Raw genomic sequence first — 18,572 nt, forward strand, 5'->3', positions numbered from 1 at the left:
AAACTGTCTCCTCTCCCCGGGAGTGAAACTGCCTCCTCTCCCCGGGAGTGAAACTGTCTCAACTCCTCGGGAGTGAAACTGTCTCAACTCCCCGGGAGTGAAACTGTCTCAACTCCCCGGGAGTGAAACTGTCTCAACTCCCCAGGAGTGAAACTGTCTCAACTCCCCGGGAGTGAAACTGTCTCCTCTCCCCGGGAGTGAAACTGTCTCAACTCCTCGGGAGTGAAACTGTCTCCTCTCCCCGGGAGTGAAACTGTCTCCTCTCCCCGGGAGTGAAACTGTCTCAACTCCTCGGGAGTGAAACTGTCTCAACTCCTCGGGAGTGAAACTGTCTCCTCTCCCCGGGAGTGAAACTGTCTCAACTCCTCGGGAGTGAAACTGTCTCCTCTCCTCGGGAGTGAAACTGTCTCAACTCCTCGGGAGTGAAACTGTCTCAACTCCTCGGGAGTGAAACTGTCTCAACTCCTCGGGAGTGAAACTGGATTCAGATTAGATTTTTATTGAAAACACTGCTTTAGAAGAGCAGTCTAGTCCAATACGAACACAGCTCAAGATATTTGTGATCCATTAACCTCTTTCTCTTTCACTCTCTCTCTCTCTCTACTTGTGGGCACCCTCAACACACGTGTCTGGCATCAGCCTCCTCTGACTAACACTGACTCACCTTAACACCTCCAGTTTAACAACCCTGAACACAACACACACACACTCTGGTGGAGAAATATCGAGTCTGATTTGAGCCTACAGTGGTGGTGATATTTTGTCAGGCTCCAGGGAGAATGCAGAACTTTTTTAAAGTCTATACATTGTTATTGGTCAAACTGTAGGAAGAAAAAACGACCAAATGAGGGGTTCAGTTTGAAACGAGGGAAGGAGAGCCAGAGGGAGGGAGGGAGGGAGGGAGGTGAGGTGTAGGCGTAAGGAAGATGGAAGGACATGACAAGGATGAAGAGAGGCAGGTAGGGGAGACGGGGATGAGAAGGAAAGGAGCAAGAGAAAAAGGAGCATGAATGGAGAGAAGAAGAGAAAGAAAAGAGGGAGAAAAGAAGGGCAGAGTGAAAGGTAGAGGAGAGATGAACATAAGTTCCAGTAAATGATCAGATGAAGAATTGGAGGAAAAGGACGGGTAGAATGAGGGGGAATAGAGAGACAGAAGTAAAAGGGAGAGGGGAGAGATATAAAGAGGAAGAGAGAGAGAGAAGAGAGGGGAGAGATAGAGGAGAGAGAGAGGGGAGAGAGAAACACACCCTACATAGCCCCAGGACAGCAGCACAATTAGACCCAACCAAATCATGAGAAAACAAAAAGGTTTCTTACTTGACACATTGGAAAGAATTAACAAAAAAACAGAGCAAACTAGAATGCTATTTGGCCCTACACAGAGAGTACACAGCGGCAGAATATCTGACCACTGTGACTGACCCAAAATTAAGAAAAGCTTTGACTATGTACAGACTCAGTGAGCATAGCCTTGCTATTGAGAAAGGCCGCCGTAGGCAGACATGACTCTCAAGAGAAGACATGCTATGTGCTCACTGCCCACAAAATGAGGTGGAAACTGAGCTGCACTTCCTAACCTCCTGCCCAATGTATGACCATATTAGAGAGACATATTTCCCTCAGATTACACAGATCCACAAAGAATTCGAAAACAAATCCAATTTTGATAAACTCCCATATCTACTGGGTGAAATTCCAGTGTGCCATCACAGCAGCAAGATCTGTGACCTGTTGCCATGAGAAAAGGGCAACCAGTGAAGAACACACACCATTGTAAATACAACCCATATTTATGCTTATTTATTTTATCTTGTGTCCTTTAACCATTTGTACATTGTTAAAACACTGTATATATATAATATTACATTTGTAATGTCTTTATTGTTTTGAAACTTCTGTATGTGTAATGTTTACTGTTCATTTTTATTGTTTATTTCACTTTATATATTCACTTTATATATTATCTACCTCACTTGCTTTGGCAATGTTAACACATGTTTCCCATGAATTGAATTTAATTGAATTGAATAGAGGAGAGAGAGAGAGTGCAGTAAAAGGGAGAGAAGATGGGAGCGAGCGAGCGAAGGGGGTAAAAGGGAGGGAAAGGGAAAAGAGAGGGAGGGAAGGAGAGATCATTGTTTCAGGACCACTGGTGGTTTCATGTTTCTCCTCTGCCCTGCAGATTTCCATTCTCTGGCTTCTGTGCAGACTGACTGACTCTCTCTCTCTCTCTCCTCCGCCCCCTTCCAGCCAAGCCTCTCCACGCTGTAGGAGATTACTAAGAGGAAGACTTCAGACTCACTGAGGAGAACACAAAGAGAAGGAGGGATACAGACAGAAAAGAGAGAAAGGAAACTGCAAGGTATGGACAGCACATGCTCTTCATTCTCTTTTGCTCTGAGACAGATAAAAGGGAGGTATTTTTATTTTCATCTCTCTGGATTTCTTCCTCCGTTCTGTTGTTTCCCTGTAGCCATGCTCTCTGATCTGGGGTGTGTGTGCGCGTGCGTGTGTGTTGTGCGTGTGAAGTGTGTTCTGTGTACCGTGTGCAGTCAGAGTGCTGCTCATGTGAAGGGAGAAATGAAACCATGCCTGTACGGTGTGACTAGTGAACTTATATGTGAATGCATGTGTATATACTGTATTTAGATTTGGATGGATGTGTACAAAATGTGCATCATAAAGTTTGTGTGTGAGTGTAAGTGGGGGTACAGTTGCTGTGTGTGAGTGTGTGTGTGTGAGTTGAGGGGGTAACTGTAGGTGTGTGTGTGCAGGTGTGTGTAGGTGTGATTGCAGACATGAGATGTCTAGATGGTAGGTGATGGTAGTAATCTGATTGATGTATGGAGGCAGGTTTATCTCCCAAGGGATCAACAACCTTATGTAAACATTAATTGACTACATAGAGGACACATTATACTTCGTAGGACATACATAGCAGACACGCAAAGCACATAACAATACACAACACATACAAGAAAACTCAGTTTAAGGTAAAAAAAAAACAACAACTGTTCACCAGTTCCTGGAAAATTCAAGAACCTCATTCCTAATTTCCTGCAAGGACACATATTTGCATTAATTTACTGAAATGTGCACTATGCAGAAATTGCTCCACCATTTCCTGGTTGCTAAACTTAGAATAGTTTGCCTAATTTCAGTGTATGTGACAAAACAAGGAAGTATAGTGTAGAGAATCATTGTACCATCTAAACAGCTGTGAAGTATATTTTCCATAACCAAAAAGATTGTATTTTCAGCTGTTTGCAGCTGGTGTACAAAACTGGAAGTAAAAGACGTAAAAACGAAACTGAAGAACAGGGGGCATAGAAATATTGCACATAGAACAGATCTACCGCTTCTTAGACTTGATTTCAATGAGAATGACCGTTCTAAACTCACATTTCTATGTGAATTTAGTTGGTCGCCCAAAAAAGTTACATATTGCAGTTTTAACCAAACAGAAAAAAACCTTGTTTGCAAAAAGCTTTCCAATGGACTGGGTGAGTGTTATTTTAGTCCTATGCTGGAGGCTTGGTTAGTGATTATTATTATTGAATAGGGCCCAACCAGTGTGCAGGTGTGCAGGTGTCCCTCTCATTTGTCTGCTTTAGGCAGTGTCCCAAATGGCACCATATTCCTTACATAGTGCCCTACTTTGAACCAGGAATAGGGAGCCATTTGGGATGCAGATTTACTGTAGTGTTTACCCTGAGTCTGTGACCTATCTGTCTTTAAACAGCCATGGTCTGCTCTCTCCTTTCCTCTCACATTATCAGGTGGCTAGGCTGCTTGCTAGGCTGTTTTTATCAAACACATTTTACTACAGTCAAAACTGACTTCACCATGTGGTTTTGGTTGAGAAGGCCTGTGTATGTCTGTGTGTGTGTGTGTGTTGGGGGGGGGGGGGGGTGGTTGTGTGTTTTGTGTGCCTGTGCTTATGTTCATTCCAATCTGGCTAGCACTGCAACAGTAGCACAACAACACTCCATCGCTAATGTTCTCAACAATGATTCGGTGGCTAACACATAACCCACATGCTGTCCCTGTCATTTTGATGCTATCAAGGCAGCTAACTGTTTATCCCAATGCTAACCCTTCAGATTAGGATTTGGTCGCTAACCCCAAATTCCACATGCATCATTAAAACTCAAATTTTACTAGTCAGCAATCATCATTATATGGGGTTAATTTTTTTCTGTTTTTCAAAAAAAAAGTTTCATGTAAGTCTCTCCCATTTGAGGACTTCCCCTGCATCTATATTGGTGTTAGTTGTAGCCTGCTAATTGCTTGTATATCTATAGGCTGACAGGAAATACTGAGGTGCTTATTAGCGTCAGGCAGCTAGCCATGAGCCACCATTATCCTTAGAGAGAGAGAGAGGCAGCTAGCCATGAGCCACCATTATCCTTAGAGAGAGAGAGAGGCTCTATAGAGGCAGCTAGCCATGAGCCACCATTATCCTTAGAGAGAGAGAGAGGCAGCTAGCCATGAGCCATCATTATCCTTAGAGAGAGAGAGAGGCAGCTAGCCATGAGCCACCATTATCCTTAGAGAGAGAGAGAGGCTCTATAGAGGCAGCTAGCCATGAGCCACCATTATCCTTAGAGAGAGAGAGAGGCAGCTAGCCATGAGCCACCATTATCCTTAGAGAGAGAGAGAGGCAGCTAGCCATGAGCCACCATTATCCTTAGAGAGAGAGAGAGGCTCTATAGAGGCAGCTAGCCATGAGCCATCATTATCCTTAGAGAGAGAGAGAGAGGCAGCTAGCCATGAGCCACCATTATCCTTAGAGAGAGAGAGAGGCTCTATAGAGGCAGCTAGCCATGAGCCACCATTATCTTTAGAGAGAGAGAGAGAGGCTCTATAGAGGCAGCTAGCCATGAGCCATCATTATCCTTAGAGAGAGAGAGAGGCAGCTAGCCATGAGCCATCATTATCCTTAGAGAGAGAGAGAGGCAGCTAGCCATGAGCCACCATTATCCTTAGAGAGAGAGAGAGAGGCTCTATAGAGGCAGCTAGCCATGAGCCACCATTATCCTTAGAGAGAGAGAGAGAGGCAGCTAGCCATGAGCCACCATTATCCTTAGAGAGAGAGAGAGGCTCTATAGAGGCAGCTAGCCATGAGCCACCATTATCTTTAGAGAGAGAGAGAGAGAGAGGCTCTATAGAGGCAGCTAGCCATGAGCCATCATTATCCTTAGAGAGAGAGAGAGGCAGCTAGCCATGAGCCATCATTATCCTTAGAGAGAGAGAGAGAGGCAGCTAGCCATGAGCCACCATTATCCTTAGAGAGAGAGAGAGAGGCTCTATAGAGGCAGCTAGCCATGAGCCACCATTATCCTTAGAGAGAGAGAGAGAGGCAGCTAGCCATGAGCCACCATTATCCTTAGAGAGAGAGAGAGGCTCTATAGAGGCAGCTAGCCATGAGCCACCATTATCTTTAGAGAGAGAGAGAGAGGCTCTATAGAGGCAGCTAGCCATGAGCCATCATTATCCTTAGAGAGAGAGAGAGGCAGCTAGCCATGAGCCACCATTATCCTTAGAGAGAGAAAGAGGCTCTATAGAGGCAGCTAGCCATGAGCCACCATTATCCTTAGAGAGAGAGAGAGAGAGAGAGAGGCTCTACAGAGGGGATGAAAGCATGGTGTCTCAGATTACCCCCTGACAGTGCCACTGTTTAATGACACTATGGCCTTAACCACTCCTCAGAGCCAGAGGACCCGGACGGCGCTGGGCCAATTGTGCGCTATCCTATGGGACTCCCAATCACGGTCGGATGTGATGCAGCCTGGATTCGAACCAGGGACTGCAGTGACGCCTCTTTCACTGAGATGCAGTGCCTTAGACCGCTGCTCCACTCAGGAGCATTTGGCTGGTCTGGGACTTGTCTGGGTGGGAGTGTTATCAGTGTCGTAGCTAGAGTGTAATTGCAGTGGTTGTTCTACTGGTGTAAGTTGGTTTTAAGTGGAGGAGTCCATTTTTGTCTCTATGTTTTCTGAATTGTTTAGCAGTATCCTGAGCTTTTTGTTCTTCATTTAAGATTGGGGGTTAGGGGCTGGTTAGCAGTAAGGATATAAAGTTAGGGTTTAGGGTTGGTGATAAAAAAAAAATTTGTCGGTAGAAAGCAACATACTTCCATCCTTTCTAGCATGGTCATATAGTGAGGAGGGGTGGCACAGGCCTGTCAGAGCTCCATGGTTTGGCTGCTGACTGGCAAGACCATGCCCAACCTGGTGATCTTGGCACTGGGTAGAGGTTGCCTGGGCAGCAGGGTAGCCTGGTGGTCTAAGCTTGGCACCACTGTCCAGGTTAGGACACACAGACAAAGACCTAGGACCTGGGAGATGATGGATGACAGAGAGGAAGAAGAATACTGCTCTTGTCGCTCCCATGAATAGAGGCCTTCTGTGTTTGTGTGTGTGTGTGTGTGTGTGTGACTGTGTTTCAGTATGTGTGTGTGAGGGAATGCCTTCCATGAGGGCACCAGTGCCCAAATGTCCCAATACCAGCTCCTGAAAGACCAATTAAAATCTTCATTTTCTGGAAGAAAGTTCTGCTGCTCAGCCAGATTCGGATTCTATAGTCATCTTTTAGAGAGGGAGCTGACAACAAACCCACATTGGGGACAGCAGCCGTTGTCCTTTAGATAGTGCCACTTGACTTATTGCTGTGCTTTATCCCCGTAAAAAGAGCTATTGGCATCACTTGCTGCCCATGTTTTCATCCAAAGCCCTTCTGGTTCAGCCCATAGTGGTTGAGTGGTCTAACCAAACAAAGCAAGCAGTGAGCTGGGGAGAATAGAGGTGCAGGGATTATTGACTGGCTTTCCTGTCATTTCCCAACTTCTCTATATTTAAACCCCTCTAGGGTTGAGTTTAGGGCTGCGTCCCAAATGGCACCCTATTCTCTACATAGTGCACTATTTTCGACCAGAACCCTATGAGCCCTGGTCAGAAGTGAATAGGGTTTGACGTGGGATGCACCCTAGCTCAGGTCTAGCCTCCTCACACATCTCCCATAGAACCTCCTGAAAGAGGGCTCTGAAAAAGCCTTTAGGTGGGTAAGAGTGGGTAGGGGGAAGTGGGAGAGTGGGTACTATGTGGGAAAGAGCTAAACCAAAGAGCTGCAGTTAAAGGCGGGCTGAACTTCTTGATTTAGCCTCGGTTTCAATTCTCCTCAGTAGAAAATGCGACTGAGAACCAGATTTGGGTTTTGGAGACGTGCTTTGATGTGGGTGTCTCGTGTGTGTGTTCGAAGGTGGTAAGTGTTTGTACTTTCACTTTGCCAAAACAGTACACAGTTAGTCACTCACCCTTCTAGATAACTTAAACAGTCTGACCAGGTCTTGTTTGGAAGTAGCCTAGACTAGCTAGCAAGCTAGCCAACTTCTTTCGCCAATTAGCTTCAACCGTGGCAAGGTTTATTTGACTTTGGATAGCCTATCTCTGGGGCTATTTAGGGACCAAATATAAATTACACAATGTAAATCGGACAATATTTTCATGTTGCACATCTTTTAGTTGTCTCATTAAATGCTTTCAGTATTTTTCTATGAATTTCAAAAATGTATTGTTGGTTTGAGGTTTTAAAGTCATTGACATTTGGAGCTATTGGCATTTAAAATATTGTCCCATGTACATTGTCTAATTTACTGATGGTCCCTAACTAGCCCCATAGGGATATCCAATGTCAAACCAAATTCACCATGGGCATCAGTTCGCTGGCAGCTGTCCTCTGAATTGATGATTACTTGGGTGCTGCCAGCTGTGGGCTGTTGGGCAGGATTGAAATAAACCTAACTCAAGGAAAACTATTACTGTACCCTTCATTCCATGACATACAATTTAAAAGAAATCACTATCAAATATCTGTTTTGGACATGACTGACTTTATGACCAAAATTAACCTATTTACACAATGTAGTCAATTGTAACATTAGAATAAATGTTTCTGACAAATATCGATGCCACATAGAAAATGCATATCAGAGAAGTTGTTTATTGCCTACAGTTGCTCTTTAAACTGTGGCAGGACTTCAGTTGAATTAGCCTGCAGCTAGACAATATAAGACTGGTTGTCTTATTGTCATGCGTAGGTGTAATAGGTGGCAGGGAAGTCAGGCGCAGGAGAGTCAAATGGAATGTAGAATGGAGTCTTTTAATAAAGTCCACGGAGTATGCTCCATAACACTAAATGTACATAAACATGGGTACGAGGACCCGACGCACACCTATACAACAATCACACTACACTGACAAATAAAACAATCTCTGACAAAGACATGAAGGGAAACAGGGGGTTAAATACACAACAGGTAATAAATGGGATTGAAAACAGGTGTATGGGAAGACAAGACAAAACCAATGGAAAATGAAAAAAGGATCAATGATGGCTAGAAGACCGGTGACGTCGAACGCCGAGCACCGCCCGAACAAGGAGAGGCAACGACTTCGGCAGAAGTCGTGACACTTATAGACTCCTGAGAGCCACACACTCAGAATGTCCTCAGACCTAAACCACGTGTTGATTAGGAGTCAGGAGAGAGGAGGATGGGGTGATGGGGAGGAGGAGAGAGGAGAGAGGAGGAGAGAGATGGTGTGTGTTTTGTCAGGGCAGCGGTTGAATACCAGGAGGATCAAATCAAATCAGTTTATTTGTCAGTGAAATGCTTACTTACAGGCTCTAACCAACAGCGCAATTTTTAAGTAAATAAAAAAACGTAACGGGGCGATATACAGTAGTGAGGTTATAACAGTAGCGAGGCTATATACAGTGGCGAGGCTATATACAGTAGCGAGGCTATATACAGTGGCGAGGCTATATACAGTAGCGAGGCTATAATAGTAGCGAGGCTATATACAGTAGCGAGGCTATATACAGTAGCGAGGCTATAACAGTAGCGAGGTTATAACAGTAGCGAGGCGATATACAGTAGCGAGGCTATATACAGTAGCGAGGCTATAACAGTAGCGAGGCGATATACAGTAGCGAGGCGATATACAGTAGCGAGGCTATATACAGTAGCGAGGCTATAACAGTAGCGAGGCTATATACAGTAGCGAGGCGATATACAGTAGCGAGGCAATATACAGTAGCGAGGCGATATATAGTAGCGAGGCTATATACAGTAGCGAGGCTATAACAGTAGCGAGGCTATATACAGTAGCGAGGCGATATACAGTAGCGAGGCGATATACAGTAGCGAGGCTATAACAGTAGCGAGGCTATAACAGTAGCGAGGCTATATACAGTAGCGAGGCTATATACAGTAGCGAGGCTATAACAGTAGAGAGGCTATATACAGTAGCGAGGCTATATACAGTAGCGAGGCTATAACAGTAGCGAGGCTATATACAGTAGCGAGGCTATAACAGTAGAGAGGCTATATACAGTAGCGAAGCTATATACAGTAGCGAGGCAATAACAGTAGCGAGGTTATAACAGTAGCGAGGCTATATACAGTAGCGAGGCTATATACAGTAGAGAGGTTATAACAGTAGCGATGTTATAACAGTAGCGAGGCTATAACAGTAGCGAGGCTATATACAGTAGCGAGGCTATATACAGTAGCGAGGCTATATATAGCAGCGAGGCTATATACAGTAGCGAGGCTATAACAGTAGCGAGGCTATATACAGTAGCGAGGCTATAACAGTAGCGAGACTATATACAGGCACCGGTTAGTCGGGCTGAGGTAGTATGTACATGTAGGTATAGTTAAAGTGACTATGCATATGATGAACAGAGAGTAGCAGTAGCATAAAAGAGGGGTTGGCGGGTGGCGGGACACAATGCAGATAGTCCGGGTAGCCAATGTGCAGGAGCACTGGTTGGTCGGGCACATTGAGGTAGTATGTACATGAATGTATAATTAAAGTGACTATGCATATATGATAAACAGAGAGTAGCAGCAGTGTAAAAGAGGGGGGCACACAATACAAATAGTCCGGGTAGCCATTTGATTACCTGTTCAGGAGTCTTATGGTTTGGGGGTAAAAACTGTTGAGAGCCTTTTGGTTCTAGACTTGGCGCTCCGGTAACGCTTGCCATGCGGTAGAAGAGAGAACAGTCTATGACTGGGGTGTCTGGGGTCTTTGACAATTTTTAGGGCCTTCCTCTGACACCGCCAGGTGTAGAGGTCCTGGATGGCAGGCAGCTTAGCCCCAGTGATGTACTGGGTCATACGCACTACCCTCTGTAGTGACTTGTGGTCGGAGGCCGAGCAGTTGACGTAAAAGGCAGTGATGCAACCATGTGCTCGATGTTGCAGCTGTAGAACTTTTTTTAGGATCTGAGGACCCATGCCAAATCTTTTTCGTTTCCTGAGGGGGAATAGGCTTTGTCGTGCCCTCTTCACGACTGTCTTGGTGTGATTGGACCATGTTAGTTTGTTGGTGATGTGGAGCTCTCAACCTGCTCCACTATAGCCCTGTCAATGAGAATGGAGGCATGCTCAATCCTCATTTCCTGTAATCCACAATCATCTCCTTAGTCTTGGTTATGGTGAGAGATAGGTTGTTATTCTGGCACCACACGGCCAGGTCTCTGACCTCCTCCCTATAGGCTGTCTCGTCGTTGTCGGTGATCAGGCCTACCACTGTTGTGTTGTCTGCAAACTTAATGATGGTGTTGGAGTCGCGCCTGGCCACGCAGTCATGGGTGAACAGGGAGTACAGGAGGGGACTGAGTATGCATCCCTGAGGGGCTCCAGTGTTGAGGATCAAATTGGCAGATGTGTTGCTACCTACCCTCACCACCTGGGGGCAGCCCTTCAGAAAGTCCCAGGATCCTTAGCTTAGTGTTGAGCTTTGAGTGTACTATGGTGTTGAACGCTGAGCTGTAGTCAATGAATAGCATTCTCACATAGGTGTTCCTTTTGTCCAGGTGGGAAAGGGCAGTGTGGAGTGCAATATAGATTGTATCATCTGTGGATCTGTTTGGGAAGTATGCACATTTGAGTGGGTCTAGGGTTTCTGGGATAATGGTGTTTATGTGAGCCACAGGTGAGTGCTACGGGTCTGTAGTCATTTAGGCAGGTTGCCTTAGTGTTCTTGGGCACAGGCACTATGGTGGTCTACTTGTAACATGTTGGTATTACAGACTCAATCATGGACATGTTGAAAATGTCAGTGAAAACTTCCTGGTAATCCGTTTGGGCCCGCAGTCTTGTGAATGTTTACCTGTTTAAAGGTCTTACTCACTTTGGCTACGGAGAGCGTGATTACACAGTCGTCTGGAACAGCTGATGCTCTCATGCATGCCTCAGTGTTGCTTGCCTCGAAGCGAGCATAGAAGTGATTTAGCTCGTCTGGTAGGCTTGTGTCACTGGCTAGCTCGCAGCTGTGCTTCCCTTTGTAGTCTGTAATAATTTGCATGCCCTGCCACATAAGATGAGCGTCGGAGCCGCTGTAGTATGATTCAATCTTAGCCCTGTATTGACGCTTTGCCTGTTTGATGGTTCCTCGGAGGGCATAGCAGGATTTCTTATAAGCTTCCGGGTTATAAGTGGCAGCTCTACCCTTTTGCTCAGTGCGAATGTTGCCTGTAATCCATGGCTTCTGGTACAGTAGAGTCACTGTGGGGACGACATCCTCGATGCACTTATTGATGAAGCCATTGACTGATGTAGTGTACTCCTCAATGCCATCGGACGAATTCTGGAACATGTTCCAGTCTGTGATAGCAAAACAGTCCTGTAGCTTAGCATCTGCTTCATCTGACCAGTTTTTTTTCTAGATCGAGTCACTGGTGCTTCCTGCTTTAATTTGAGCTTTTCAGCAGGAATCAGGAGGATAGAATTATGGTCAGATTTACCAAATGGAGGGTGAGGGAGAGCTTTGACCACATCTCTGTGTGTGGAGTACAGGTGATATAAAGACGTTTTCTCTTTGGTTGCACATTTAACATGTTGATAGAAATGAGGTAGAACGGACATAAGTTTCCCTGCATTAAAGTCTCCGGCCACTAGGAGCGCCGCCTCTGGGTGAGTGGTTTCCTGTTTGCTTATTTCCTTATACAGCTGACTGAGTGCGGTCTTAGTGCCAGCATCCGTCTGTGGTGGTAAATAAACAGCCACGAAAAGGATGCACCACCGGAGAGGAGAAGACAGTTATTTTGTTACAACATGATGGCCTGTGGTTGGGGAATAAGTGGGTGATGACAACCGTTTCAGGCAAAAAGTCCTACTTCAAACACACACACAGTGTTGTGTATTTCCGCTGCTTACGATGGATGTCATGTTGTCTCACTGACATGTACAGTAGTGTGGCCACAGGGTGTCAATGTTGACCTCTTAAAGGAGAGAACAGAACTCACACACTGAGGAGGAGTCACATGGTGTTACAACTCTTACCAGAACTGCTCTTTTACACCAGTGATATACAGCTGTGTATGTGTGTGTATGTGTGTGTGTTTCCCCCAATGTGTGTGTGTATGTGTATTCAGAGGGACTACTGGGTGAGTGCCTGTCTCCAGCAAAAGGAAGTTGAGACGACTGCATATAGGGCTGTAGCGGTCACAAAATTTTGTCAGCTGGTGATTGTCAAGCAAATAGCTGTCGTAATGATGGTAATTGACCGTTAATTAACATAAACACATTTAGAATCTCCTGGCTTCTACAAACCACTGATGCAGACCTTTGGAACATCTACATTTTAAAACGTCTAATAAATCCATGTAATTTAGCTGACACCTTCACAATAAATCCATTATTTATTTTAGACAGTTCTGAAGAAGCAAGATATGGAGAAATGTAGTCTATTTCAGAAGAACAGAATAGCATAGTCTGAGTTGTCCTTATTTTAGGCCCTGATCTGGCTATGCCATATGGCTGTGGGCTACACTAGTTCATTTAGCAGACAAGATTTGCTTATAATTCCATGGCATTATTCTATAGAATGAAGAATACAATTGAACATAGCTGAATAAAATATAAAGGATATTTTCTCCAAATGATTTGAAGGAGTTCACTATTCTGTGTTGAGTGGTTAACAAAGACATACAGTGAGGGAAAAAAGTGTTTGATCCCCTGCTGATTTTGTACGTTTGCCCACTGACAAAGAAATGATCAGTCTATAATTTTAATGGTAGGTTTTTTGAACAGTGAGAGACAGAATAACAACAAAAAAATCCAAAAAAACGCATGTCAAAAATGTTCAATTTTTTTTTGTTGTTTTTTTTGTTTTTATTTTTATTTTACCCCTTTTTCTCCCCAATTTTTTGTGGTATCCAATTGTTTTTTAGTAGCTACTATCTTGTCTCATCGCTACAACTCCCGTACGGGCTCGGGAGAGACGAAGGTTGAAAGTCATGCTTCCTCCAATACACAACCCAACCAAGCTGCACTGCTTCTTAACACAGCGCCATCCAACCTGGAAGCCAGCCGCACCAACGTGTCGGAGGAAACACCGTGTGCCTGGCAACCTTGGTTAGCGCACTGCGCCCGGCCCGCCACAGGAGTCGCTGGTGCGCGATGAGACAAGGATTTCCCTACCGGCCAAACCCTCCCTAACCCGGACGAAGCTAGGCCAATTGTGGGTCGCCCCACGGCCAGAGCCATCAATCAGCATGGAGCTGCCAGAGCCGTCAGTCAGCCAGGAGCTGCCGGAGCCGTCAGTCAGCCAGGAGCTGCCGGAGCCGTCAGTTAGCCAGGAGCTGCCGGAGCCGTCAGTCAGCCAGGAGCTGCCAGAGCCGTCAGTCAGCCAGGAGCTGCCAGAGCTGCCTGTCACGCAGGCGATGCCAGAATCGCCTGTCACCCCGGAGCTGCCGGAGTCTCCCACCTGTCCGGCGCTGCCGGAGTCTCCCGCCTGTCCGGCGCTGCCGGAGACTCCCGCCTGTCTTGCGCTGCCGGAGTTTTCCGCCTGTCCGGCGCTGCCGGAATCTCCCGTCCGTCCGGCGCTGCCGGAATCTCCCGTCCATTTGGGACCCATGGCGAGGGTCCTCAGTCCGTGGTCGGCGGCGAGGGTCGCCGCTCTTAAGAGACCACGGAGGTGAATAGAGAGGCGGAAAAGGACTATGGTGGAGTGGGGTCCACGTCCCGCGCCAGAGCCGCCACCATGGACAGACACCCACCCAGACCCTCCCCTATAGGTTTAGGTTTGTGGCCGGAGTCCGCACCTTTGGGGTGGGGGGTGTACTGTCACGTTCTGACCATAGTTCTGTTATGTTATCTTTGTTTTAGTATGGTCAGAGCGTGAGTTGGGTGGGCAGTCTATGTTTGTTTTTCTATGTTGGTTTTTGAGTTCCGCCTAGTATGGTTCTCAATCAGAGGCAGCTGTCAATTGTTGTCCCTGATTGAGAATCATACTTAGGTAGCCTGGGTTTCACTTTTGGGTTGTGGGTGTTTGTCTTCCATGTCAGTGTTTTTGCCGCCACACGGGACTGTTTCGTTCATTTCACGTTTATTGTTTTGTATTTCGTCGTGTTCAGTTTATGTTTTAAAATAATCATTATGGACACTTACCACGCTGCATTTTGGTCCTCCTATCCTTCTCGCTTCTCCTCCTCAGAAGTGGAGGACGAGATCCCTTACACAGATTCCAAACTCTCCAACATGGCCAAGACCAAAGAGCTCTCCACGGATGTCAGGGACGAGATTGTAGACCTACACAAGGCTCGAATGGGCTACAAGACCATCGCCAAGCAGCTTGGTGAGAAGGTGACAACAGTTGGTGCGATTATTCACAAATGGAAGAAACATAAAATAACTGTCAATCTCCCTCGGCCTGGGGCTCCATGCAAGATCTCACCTCGTGGAGTTGCAATGATCATGAGAACGGTGAGGAATCATCCCAGAACTACACGGGAGGATCTTGTCAATGCTCAAGGCAGCTGGGACCATAGTCATCAAGAAAACAATTGGTAACACACTACGCCGTGAAGGACTGAAATCCTGCAGCGCCCGCAAGCTCCCCCTGCTCAAGAAAGCACATGCCCGTCTGAAGTTTGCCAAAGAACATCAGAATGATTCAGAGGACAACTGGGTGAAAGTGTTGTGGTCAGCTGAGAACAAAATGGAGCTCTTTGGCATCAACTCAACTCGCCGTGTTTGGAGGAGGAGGAATGCCGCCTATGACTCCAAGAACATCATCCCCACCGTCAAACATGGAGGTGGAAACATTATGCTTTGGGAGTGTTTTTCTGCTAAGGGGACAGGACAACTTCACTGCATCAAAGGGACGATGGACGGTGCCATGTACCGTCAAATCTTGGGTGGGAACCTCCTTCCCTCAGCCAGGGCATTAAAAATGGGTCGTGGATGGGTATTCCAGCATGTCAATGACCCAAAAACACACGGCCAAGGCAACAAAGGAGTGGCTCAAGAAGAAGCACATTAATGTCCTGGAGTGGCCTAGCCAGTCTACAGACCTTAATCCCATAGAAAATCTGTGGAGGGAGCTGAAGGTTCGAGTTGCCAAACGTCAGCCTCGAAACCTTGATGCATTGGAGAAGATCTGCAAAGAGGAGAGGGACAAAATCCCCCCTGAGATGTGTGCAAACCTGGTGGCCAATTACAAGAAACGTCTGACCTCTGTGATTGCCAACAAGGGTTTTGCCACCAAGTACTAAGTCATGTTTTGCAGAGGGGTCAAATACTTATTTCCCCCATTAAAATGCAAATCAATTTATAACATTTTTGACGTGCGTTTTTCTGGATATTGTTGTTGTTATTGTTCAAATAAACCTACCAGTAAAATCATAGACTAATAATTTCTTTGTCAGTGGGCAAACGTACAAAATCGCAGGGGATCAAATACTTTTTTCCCTCACTGTAGGCTATATGGTTAATTTAGAGTTACTTTAGTTCTTCTACAAACGTTGGGCAATATGTTTAGATTTCTAATACATTCTAAGGCTGCATGCGACTCTAATGATGATTTGAAAAAAGTATCTTGAAAGGCATGAGCTCTGCTTTGTTTATTTGTGCAGGCTGTACACACTACATCAGTCGCTCATTCACAATTTGACAAGCACTTGATAATGCCTAGAACTTCACGGCGCATCCCCTTTGTGTGGCCGTAACGCACCCTAACAAAAACATGCCTTTTGTGGCCAGTGGCTGCTGTGCCCTTCTCCCTGAGTGCTACGCACTCCATCACATGATGGGTCCTTCTCACAGCCTACGAGTTAAGACAGACACATCGGGACGCAACTGCGCTTGTCCTTATCCAATTCCGAGGTGCATATTGAAGATATTGGAAGAACTGTCCACATTTACTTTTCGTCAGCCGACAAGATGAGTAGGACTAAAGAACAGCAAAAGCACTAGCCTCAAAAACAATCACTAGCATCAAAAAAACGTTTTTACACTATAGGGCTGACGCAACAGATCAGAATGTTTAGCTTAAAATGTTGATAAACTATTTCTTCACATTATAAGCGCAGCAGTGCACACATGGTAGTAGGCCATAAGCGTGAATGTTCCATTAGCGGAAAACACTAATCTTTAAAAGTGACAGCAAATGCAATTATGGATGTAATGCTTTTATTATAAAGGTGCATTTTTATGGTGAAAATGATCTTCCCCAAACTTGAAACTCACGTGCTGTTTATGTATGTCAGTTAGGCTCTACACCCCTTGTGAAGAGGGTTAATGTACTTAATTTTGAGAAGCACTTTAGTTGTGATACTAACCTTATTAAAACATAGGCCCATGGGCTAGGCTACATGATGTGTGGGCCTACGATTAAAAAAAGTCGCAAAACACAAGGCATTGTTTCTTATGCTGGGCATCATTCACAAATGATAATATATCATTCACAAGTGATAGGCTAATATTGTCACCCATCAGACAGTTCTTGATTTCATCTTGTCTTTACATATACTAAATAATGTATGTGGGGAATTTGTTTTGATTCAGAGTGGACCATTATCATGTACCTATATCGAAACAGGGGCAGCGGGAAAAAAATACCTGTCATCTATGAACTTAAATAGAGAATGGAGGACATTTTTCCTCGTGGTTTATTTTCATGCCAGCCAGGTAGGCTATACTCCTGTTGTAAAGAGAAGCAATGTGCTTAATATTAGGCAAGTTGAGAAATAAACATAATAGGCCTCACCTATAGAAAGCTGATGGGATCCTCCTCTTTTTAGGAGAGGCATCACTCATGCAATTGCATAGTCTATTGAAATGTTGCGCAACATGAGCTCACGGGCTCTCATTAAGTGTTTGATTAGATTTTTGAATACATTTGCATTGATGTCAGAGTGATTAGAGGGGCAATGGAGTGTGGAGTACCAGCCTGTTGGCAAGTTTGGTAGGCTACTAATGACCAGCAGCAGTAGCAGAGCTTGGAGAAGCCTAATTACTGTGACTAAACGTGGAATTTGACCGCAGGTGTTGTGATAATATGGTCACCACAACAGCCCTAACCACACATTCCTGTAGTTCCAGCAACCTGTCTCTACCTTTTCCTCTTTAGTCCCCCCCAGCAGGAGAGGATAGTCCCCTCCTCCTCCACCCATACTCCATGTTCTCCCTTTAAACATGTTGTAGGACTTCAGTATGTCCTGCAGTAAGGTACTGAACACAGGCCAAGGTGAGGTAGAGCATGCAGAATATGTTACACCTGTGTCAGAACGTCACTGTAAAAAAGCCTTCAGTCTCCAGTCCTGTGTTATCAGATAAACCCCTGACTGTCTCAAACCCACACAGCGTGAAGGGAGACACTCTTGTCTCGAGGTCATGTTGCTCTACAGATTAGCAGTAAATTAGCTACTAATGGTCGGCAGACAAAACAAAGGAGGGGACATTGGAATGTTTTAATTGGCCAGGGAGTGGGCTGGCAGGGGAAAAGACTGGAGAAATGAGATATTTGTGGCTCTTTTGAATCCCAGAGGAGAGGGATGTAGACGTCAGACTGTGGTGTAGGCTGCTGTTTGGCTGACTGTCATAGGTTTAGGTGTGTGGCCAAGTTTATAGTGCTTTGTCTTGTGTGAGTTGTGCATGTGTGTGTATCAAAACAGCTAGCAAAACATTGCAAAATATAAAAATAACTTAAACTGGTTTGAAGTTGGGTCACTGATTCATGAAGGCTCACGAGGCCAAGCAGCCATATGGAGATTTTGATGTACAGTATAAAGCATGTTGTCTCATTGTCTTGTCTCAATGTGGATCCAAACTAAGTCATATATTTAGAACCACAGTGTTGTGTTCCAGCTGTATAGTCTGGTTTCTGAAGGAGACCCTATTGCAACATGTATGTGTGTGTGTGTGTGTGTGTGTGTGTGTGTGTGTGTGTGTGTGTGTGTGTGTGTGTGTGTGTGTGTGTGTCTGTGTTTCTTTCTGTCTATTCTGTAGTGTGTATCATGTCCTGAATGCTTTGCTGATCTTGATTAGTTGTGGCACTTCACTATCCCCTCTCTTTCTGCCTCTCTGTGCATACCCCCCCAACAGCTTGCACGCTAATATGTACTGTGTGTGTGCGTGCATGCGATTAACATTGCCATGTTAGTCCACTGAGTCTCTGTGACAACTTCCCCCCATATCCTCTGGGACATTTAACCACCTGACATTGCCATCAATGTATATGTGTGTGCATACTGTATATGTGGGTCCATGTGCAAGT

The 18,572-nt window shown here is 45.4% G+C and overlaps 1 protein-coding gene across 1 annotated transcript in view; it reads left to right on the plus strand.

The window, feature by feature from the left end:
• The first annotated feature begins 2,302 nt into the window (after positions 1–2,302).
• Positions 2,303–18,572, plus strand: part of LOC139413714 (pleckstrin homology domain-containing family A member 6-like) — a 170,474-nt gene continuing 154,204 nt past the window's right edge. The window contains exon 1 of the transcript XR_011634827.1: positions 2,303–2,362. The gene's annotated coding sequence lies outside the window, so the exon portion shown is untranslated. The remainder of the gene's footprint in view (positions 2,363–18,572) is intronic.

This window comes from Oncorhynchus clarkii, chromosome 7 (assembly GCF_045791955.1).
Source record: "Oncorhynchus clarkii lewisi isolate Uvic-CL-2024 chromosome 7, UVic_Ocla_1.0, whole genome shotgun sequence".
Classification (NCBI taxonomy): domain Eukaryota; kingdom Metazoa; phylum Chordata; class Actinopteri; order Salmoniformes; family Salmonidae; genus Oncorhynchus; species Oncorhynchus clarkii.